Here is a 9,256-nt window from a genome sequence, read left to right on the forward strand (position 1 = left end):
TGTGGTTCGATCCCCACAACTCAAGCCAGCCAAACCCGCCCTGAAGGCATTCGGAGCAAAAAAAAAAAAAGAGAGAGAGTGGAAGACACAAACTTTACTGCAGCCTTGTGCAGTGGTGCCACGTGCGTGTGTCCGTGGGTGACTTCTCAGCATGATTCTGTGAGGCAATCTGTGGCCATCACGTGAAGATGTCCTAGCACATAGTTAAGTGAGGAAAGCAGGTTACAAAATGTCACATACATGCTAATCCTATTTTTGCTTGAGTTTTATTAAAATATAGGTGATTCTTCATAGTGTATTGTCTGCATAATATAGGTGGCCTGTATTTTTTTTTTCTGATAACAAAAAGTAATAGGTGACCAGATAAGATCCCTCTTACTAGTAGAAAAATCTAGAATAATATATCCTATTACTGGACATCTCAATAAAGAGCAGCAAACTTAATTCCACTTAGAAAAAGAAAACAAGGACTAGGGCTGAGCACAGAGCTCAGGCGTGGAATGTGTATGGTTGGTGTGTGAAGGATTTCATCCCCCAACCCAGAGAGAGAGAGAGAGAGAGAGAGAGAGAGAGAGAGAGAGAGAGAGAGAGAGACAGATGGACAGATGGACAGACAGACAGACAGAGATCAGTGTTCTCTGTTCTACACATGATCAGGCAGTGATCACGTTTCAGGTACCTGCTTGGTGCTGGGGATGTCACAACAAACATGACACTGCTGAGTGTGGTCACTCAGCTCAAGGCCGGCCATCCCAGCGCTCTGAGAGGCTGAGGCAGGAGGATCACAAGTTCAACCCTAGCCTGGGCAATTTAGGAATATGGTAGCACCTTCATTCCAAATAAAGGTGTGTGTGTGTGTGTGTGTGTGTGTGTGTGTGTGTGTGCGTGCGCGCATGCCCTGGGGATATAACTCAATATGAAGGTCCTGGATTCAATCCCAGTGCAGCAATTAATTAATTCAAAACAAAGATAACAAAAATTAGTTAATAAGGGCCAGCCAAATAGCTCAGCAGACTAAAGAGCCTGCTTAAGCAGAGCGCAGCAGCCAGGGTTCAATCCCTGGCATGCCATGCCAGCCCTGCCGTTGGGGCACACTGAGACAGAGATTGTGACTAGGTGTGGTGGTGCGCACCTATAATCCCAGCACTTGGGAGGCTGAAAGCAGGAGAATCACTACGAGTCCGATCTACATAGTGAGATTCTGTAGACCCCATCCTAAATACATTAAAAAATATAATTACATACTAAGTGTGGTGATAAATGCCTGCCATCCCGGCACTTGAAAGGGTGAGGCAGGAAGACTACAAGTTCAAGGCCAACCTGAGCTATACAGTGATCCCTGTCTCCAAAAACCCCAAGCTAAAATACAGAAAAGAAGAAAACCGGGCCGGCCAAATAGCTCAGTGGGTTAAAGTGCCTGCAAGCAGGCACAGGAGCCTGGGTTTGATCCCTGGACCTGCCGTGCCAGCCCCATCCCCAGGGCACACTGAGATGGTGATTGAGACTGGGCGTGGTTGTACCCACCTGTAATCCCAGCCCTTGGGAGGCTGTAAACAGGCGGATTACTACAAGTCTGATCTAGTAGTGAGACCCTGATTGAGGCATGCTGTGACACAATAGACACCGAAACCAAGGAAGAATTTGGAGCACTTTACTAGCTGAGCTCAGCGGCAACGCTCCCTCCGTCAAGCTGAGGAGAATGCGCACCCGCCGAGTTGAAACAAAGCATAACCTTTAAGGTGAAGAACCTCAGGGTTGGGGTGAGGAGAGGGGTCTGGCATAGAAAGGAGGTCTACAGAAAAGATCAAGGCTTTATAAAATGGGAGATATAGAACTTGTTACAAGATGGACTTGGTTAAGCCAGCTTATAACATTCCCCACTGGTTTTAGTAACTGAGTCAAATCCTTGGCTCATTGGGGTCATATTCATATAATGGCAGTTGTTCGTATTCTTTTGCTATTTTGCCAAAGAAGAGGTTTTTTTTTGTTTGTTTTTTGTTTTTTGTTTTTGCTCCTAATGCCCTCAGGGGTGGTTTGGCTGGCTGGAGTGTTGTGGGGATCGAACTACAACAACCTGAGGCTGACAGCTTTGTGGAAGCAGCCACTTAAACAACTGAGCTAAGGCCAGGCCCCCAAAGAAGAGGTTTTTAATAAATTAAATATCATAACATATGTTTAAATCTCTCAAGTCTTATGCACTCATGGCCCTTTATGGTGATGTTATATCAAATTATTTTGACATGGGGTCACCACTACTCAGCAAGGAATATTAGTTAACAACAGAGCCTGAGAAGGTAGGTTTTTCTAAAACTCTGTAACAGGCAATATGTCCCATGTCCCCACTGGTTTTTGTGCCACTTCTTGAGCTATAATATCAGCCAGGTAGTTTTCTCTTGTCTTGAGGTCTGGCCCACAGTGGGGAGCATCTGTCTCTCTCAAGCTGTAAAGTCACCTTGTCCTTAATCTTGTCTTCTTGAGGGCCCAGCCCTGACTGACTGCCTATAATATTTTTAGCTAACTCGACTACCTGCAACATTTCCCCCTCTGAAGAAATAACCTGAACTGCTGTGAAGGGATTGTGGGCGATGACTGCTCCGGCTTCTTCAGGCTGAAAGGGATCGCAGTTGTTGACCCACAGTCAGAGATACTCTCCAGAGGCTTTATCTAAAGCCCTCAATAGGCATCAGACATTTTTTGGTAGGTGGAATAGCTTTAAATCTGAAGGAGGCAAAGTCAGAGAAACAATTAAACAAATAATAACATCAACAGGATACAATAATCACTTAACAGATCTGGAATGTAATAACCTTTTAAAGTTTATAATTATAAAAACACTAGTCAAACATTTTGTAGGTCTATTAGCAAATATCTCTTAAATGTGGCATTTAATATCTTTTTTTATCTTTCATGGCCATTGTGTATTGTCTCAAACAAGCTGGCTTTTTATGTCTCATCAATTTTATTATTACTTGTGCCACATGAATTACCAGAAATGGGGAAAATACCAAGTACTCTCCAGTTTGCAAGTGGGGCCACTGGCTGGGTCACTGCTGACAAATCTGCATGAGCTTTATCAAACATTTAACAGGCCTTTTTTATATTGGTAGTTAACATGGGTTCCCTCAGGCTGAGAGGGGAAGACCCATGGTCATCTCAATCTGAAACTGCTTCTAATTCCATTTTAAGCACTTTCTTTTTTCCTTTTTTAGTATCTTTGGACATTTTTTTGCTTGAAATGTCCCTTCTCTCTGTCTGGATCCAGGAGAGCATAACTTTTCCCCCTTTTCCTGACTGGCCTTCTTTTTTGTAGGCTGCTACTATCATCGTTATTTTCCATCTATAATTCCATTTTACTGTCCTTTTTACTATGAGACACCTCAACTCAGACAATTTATTCTTGCAAACCCTTCTAACTTCTGCAGCTTGGGGGACCACCCACTCAGGCCCCCCTCCTGTCCTTCTCTTGGACAGGAGCTTTCTTTCTCTCAATAAATATGCTCTGCTTATAAAAAAAATAAAATAAAACAAATAAAAAAATAACTTCTGAGCTTGTGTCAGATATCTTGGGTACACTGAGCAAGATGTAACTTTTCAGTTTTAAGGCCTCCTGCAGGTAGCCCTGCTCAAAGAATGTAAGGCAACTTCCCCTGTAGTGGATTTCCTGACATAGGATTGGGCTGATAGAGCAAGCGTCTCTGAGGGCAGTCAGCCCTGCACAAGGAGCGTGAAGATAGCTTCCCTTGTAATGAGGCAGGAAATCACAAGAAGACTCAGTTCACCTGGGCTGTATGAGGTAGACAGTGAAGGCCTTACTATGTCTCTATAGACAAAATCTGGTGGATCCCATTGAAAGGAACCTAAATGTAATCAAGCATATTTACTATTCTATACGATTACCTGGGTTTTGGTATCTTCTAATCCCCATCTCAGCGTGCCCAGGGGGCAGGGCCAGCCCAGGGATCTAACTCCAGGCCCCTGCATCTACCTAAGCAGATGCTTTAATCCACTGAGCTATTTGGCTAGTCTGAACTCAGATTCTTGCACTTGCCAGAGAAGCACTTATTCTACTGAGCCATCTCCCTGGCCCCTGTCCTCCTTTTGAGACAGGGTCTCACTATGCAGTTCAGGGTGGCCTTGAGCTCACTTTGTAGCCAAGGCTGGTCTCAAACTCTCAAAATCTTCCTGCCTCAGCCTCCCAAGTAATTACTTCCTGCTGTAGACTTCATTTTCAGAAAAATGTATCAATCAGATCGTGGCACAAAGTTCTCAGACCTTGAAGAGAACGTGGAACAGGGCAATTGGTGTAGGCAATGGAGAAAGGTTACCGAGACAGGGTCTTCTTATATAGTTCAGGCTGGCCTCCAACTCCTGGCGACCCTCCTGCCTCAGCCTCCCAAGTGCTGATATTACAAGCGTATGCCACCAAGCCCCACTGTTTTGTCTGTTTTTTTGAGGCAGGGTCTCACTAGATTGCCCAGGCTGTTCTCCAACTAAAAATCCTACTTCAGCCTCTAGAGTAGCTGGGACTCATGGGCCTGTGCCACCACTGCTCAGGGCAAACTATACATATTATGTATATATCTGCATAATCTAAAATACTGCATCTTTGGTTAAGTAATGGCCGTGACTCATCCTCATGGCTGACACTGACAAAGGATCTACAAAGTGCGGCACAGGGCTACAGGATAAATCCGGAGGGTACTTGACTGACCTTATCAGAATCAAAAGTTACATTTCTTGTTGTATAGGTCTTGCTTTATCTTGGTCTTAACCATCCAGCAGAAAAGTATAAAAATGAGGTATATAAAGTAAACCCATATTAATATGATGAGCTGTAAAAGGCTCAAATCGATAACTTCTGAGGATAACCCACTAATATTATAGACTGCTAGACAGTGTTAGATTGTTTAGCTGAATTCAAACACCTACAGTATTTAGATGCCAATAGAATATTCACCTCTGACAGGACAAAAAAAAAGGGGGATACAAAGGAAAAATCATTTTGTATTTATATATACAAAATAGGATAAATATACAGCTACTTTTGCTTAATTCAATGAGAAGAAAGAGGTGTACTAACAGTGTTTGGACAGGATGTCCTGTCTGCTTCTTGTACTATGGATAACCACCAAGAAGATGCAATGTATTGATTATTGAAACTGTCCTATTAATCAGCTTTGAAACTGTCTCATTCATATTTATTTCTCAATTAAAATAAATAAATGAATAAATAAATAATAAAATAAAATACTGCATCTAAATAAGCATTAGCAATATCTTCATTTGGGCTGGGGCCTGCGTGGCAAGTGCAGGGTCCTGAGTTTGAGTCCTAGTACCCCCTGCAAAAGAAATATTTGCAGTAAATAAATATTTGCAGTATCCATACTAGCCATCTATCAGCTGATAGTACCATAAATTCACCATTTTTCTTGATACACAGTTTGACTACTCACAATCACACGTACAAAAAACGTAACAACGTTTGTCATGCTTTTGAGTTTTGCAAAGGGATCCCATATTATAGAAGAGTATTTTATAATGCATCACCCAAGGAATCATATACAAAGAGTGCAGGAAATCTGTCCACACACTAAAGATCAAAGAATTCAGCTGAGGGTCTGGATCCCACAGTAATGTCCTCCATGAGGCCAGCATAAGACCTAGTGCCCAGGACAACGCCTGCCACAAGTCCAACTGGAAGCCTAGAGTCTCTGACTTCATGGGCCTGCGCTGGGAAGGCCCAAGGTCAGTGGCGAAAGCTAGAAAGTCTGTGCCAGCAGGGTGAAGGACCTGTGCCAGCGGGCTGGAGGATCTGCCCTGGAGTCAGGAAGCAGCACTCCAAGTGAGGACCAGAGCTCCCCCAAAGAGAGCTGCAGCCATTCTCAGCTACACCGAGGTCCTGAGTTCCTCCTCTTCTGACAAGACCAAAGTCAGCAGGAAAGCCAGCATGATAAGTTCCCACCACAGAACAGCCCAAGAGGACCAGCAGCTTGCAACAGCCCCAACAGCCTCCCTAGTAACCCCCGCCGGCTCTTCTCCGGTTCTGCCTCTTACGCTGCTGGCAGCAACCCTCAGCGGGGCCTCCCATACTAGCACCACGCTGCTTCAGTTCGGCTGGGTGTAACAAGTTGACCACCAGTTGGCACTCAGCCCAATGTCTATCTTCCTGAAATTATGATATTTAGCTCCAAAAAAGACTCGTAAGTCTAATACCAGCGGGACCCTCTGGCCTAAGGGGGTGAACTCAACACAGAAGCATCTTTAATACCCAGCTGTAATTTTTGGAGAAGGCTTCCCGGACAGGACAACAGTCAAGGTTTCCTGGCTCACATCTGGTATTCCAGCACTCAGAAGGCTGAGGCAGGAGAATCGCTCGGAGTTCAAGGATAGCCTGGGCTAAATAGGTGACTTTAAGGCCATCCTGCACGACATAGCAAGACTGTCTTAAAAAAAAAAAAAAATCCAGGTTTCCTACCACCCAGCTGTCTTTCTTTCTTTTTTTTGCGGAAGCCGGGATTGAACTCAGGCCCTTGCGCTTGCCAGGGAAGCGCTTATTCCACTGAGCCATCTCCCTAGCCCCACAGCTGTCTTTCTGCATGACCACTCCTGCAGTGGGGTTCAGTTCTTTTTTTTTAATTTTTTTTAAACATTTATTTATTGTGTGTGGGGGGGGCAGCTCAGCCCACCAGGGGGTGCAGCTGGCTGGCATGTGGTGCTGGGGGATCGAACCGCAGTCCCTGTGCCAACCTTGTTCCAAGTAGGTGCTTTAGACCACTGAGCCATCTCTCCAGCCCCTGGGGTTCAGTTCTTGAGCCCCTTTATGAGCTACCGGTCTTCAAAGGTACAATTCTTCCCAGACCTTGTGGCCGAGGCTTTCATTTTTAGCACACTGGGTTGCTGAGGAAGGAGAATCCATGTTGGAGCCCAGCCTTGGCAATTTAGCAGCTTAGTGGGATCCTGTGTCAAAATTGAAAAAAAAAAAAAATTTAAAAAATTAAAAGGCTGAGGATGTCACGCAGTATAAAGCGAGTTTAATTCCCAGTACTTGGTAGGTGGAGGGTGGAGATGTGGAATTCTTTTTTTTCAGAACTGGGGATTGAACTCAGGCTCTTGGATTTGCCGGGCAAGCGCTTATTCTACTGAGCCATGGCCCCGGCTCGAAGATGTGGAATTCTGAGAACTTTAAGATTTTGGAGGTTGGCCATGGTGGTCCTTGGGTTCCTCTTGATGGCTTGAACCCTGGCGTGGGGCTTGGGGCAGAGGTACCAAGTCTCTTGCAGGCAAGGACAGGAGGTGGCTGGGCAGAACTCACCACTGCCAAGGCTGCCCCGCAACACAGAAGGTGACTGTAGCCCCTGTCACCCCACAGTGATTCTAAGTCCAGTGCAGCTCCAAATTCCTCAGGAAGTCTGTAATTTTGTCTTTGTAAGAAACTTTGTTTTAGTCATTAAATATAAAAAAACAAGTAAATGAAATGGATAGCAAAAATAGACATAATAGTTATATCCTAGTCTGGGATTACAGAGATTTTTTAAATTTTCTCCATTATCAATTGTAAATTTATATATATGGTACAGGGTCTCACCGTGCAGCTCGGACTAGATCCTCCTGTCTCAGCCTCCCCAGCTCTGGCTGGCTCACTGAAGGGTAGGCACAACATGCGGATCAAACCCGGGCCTTTGCGCTTGCCAGGCAGGTCCTTAGACTGCCGAGCTACCTCCTTGGCCCCACCAATTGTAGTTTTCAGACCTTTTCACAATGTGTAATTTATAGGCAGACAAAAAGACAAGAACATCATGAGTTGGTGTAGTTTGTCCCCTTCCTTCCATTCCATGCATAGTGCGCCACCTTGTGGCCATAATGGGGCCTTTTGTGTATGCATCAGAGATAGAAACCATGAATGGAGAAAGGTCCAATTTCCTTCAGTATTTAAAGGTCTTTGTCCCTGAGGCATACATAAAAAGCCCTATTATGGCCAGGAGATGGCTTGATACACTTCTTCACCTGTCTGCCATGGAGGCCCCATCCTGAGGGTGTTGGGTAGCAGCTTTACCTACGCAGTGCTGGAAACCCACTCCCCCCGTGCAAAAAGACTGTTCCAAATGGGAAGAAAGCAGACAGGAGGAGTGAGTCCCGTTTATTTTTTGTTATTGTCATTGGTACAGAGTCTCACCACGCAGCTCGGACTCATAGTGATCCTACTGTTTCAGCCTTCCCAGCGGTGGGATTACAGGCATGCTCCACCACACCTGGTTTCTGGGGTGACACTGCATACAGCACAGGGGATCAAACCTGGTCCTTATGCTTGCCATGAATAGGTTTATGTTTTAGAAAGACCACTCTAAGAGAGGCGTGGTGGTGCATGCCTATAATCTGAGGCAGGAGGATCACTGCAAGTTCGAGATCAGCCTGGGCTACAAAGTAAGTTCAAGGCCAGCCAGAACTGCGCTGTGAGACCCTGTCTCAAAAAGACCAAAAAAGAAAAAGAAAAAGAAAGACCACTCTGGCCAGAGTTGACTTGGAGAGACAATGTAAGAAGCTATTACTCCATTCCACTGGTGGGTCTACATCCAAAGAAATCCTCACTCAGGCCAGGAGGGGACAAGCATGTAGGTGGTCCCTGTTGTACTGTATGTGGCAGCCAGTAGTTGGAGGCTTTCTCTTTTATTTATTTATTTTTGGGGCTGGCAAGATAGCTCAGTGGACTAAGTGCCTGCTTAGGCAAGCACAGGAACCAGGGTTTGAACCCTGGCACCACATGCCATGCCAGCCCTGCCCCCAGGCGCACTGAGCTGGCCACCAAGACCTGACATGGTTATAGAAATACAGACATGAAACAAAAGCCTAACGTCCCAAGGGAGCAGGGAGTAATAGACAGAGCCCGGAGAGAGCTGCTGTCTGTTGTTTGTGAATTCCCAGCAAGCTGGAAGTCAAGGCAGCAGATAACAGCTTCTCCTGCAGGCAGCCTGTCCTTTGATCCCTCACTTGGGATGTTATCGGCTAGCATTTGTGTGGACCTAGTGTTAGGCAAATAGTGGAAGTCAACAGAGATAATAGTTTGTATTTACTTAGGTAATTATGAACATTTCTTAGCCTGCCTTTAGCCCTCAATAAATGTGAGATGCTTCTGAGGCTCTGGGCTCACTTGGAGAGAGACTAATCTCAGTGAGACCTCGGAAGCTACAGTCATCAGGCCTTCTCGTCGTTTCTTTTGGCACCGACCCGTAACATACAACACATGGCGGCACATGCCTGT

This window comes from Octodon degus, unplaced genomic scaffold (genome assembly GCF_000260255.1).
Source record: "Octodon degus isolate 3935 unplaced genomic scaffold, OctDeg1.0 scaffold00001, whole genome shotgun sequence".
NCBI lineage: Eukaryota > Metazoa > Chordata > Mammalia > Rodentia > Octodontidae > Octodon > Octodon degus.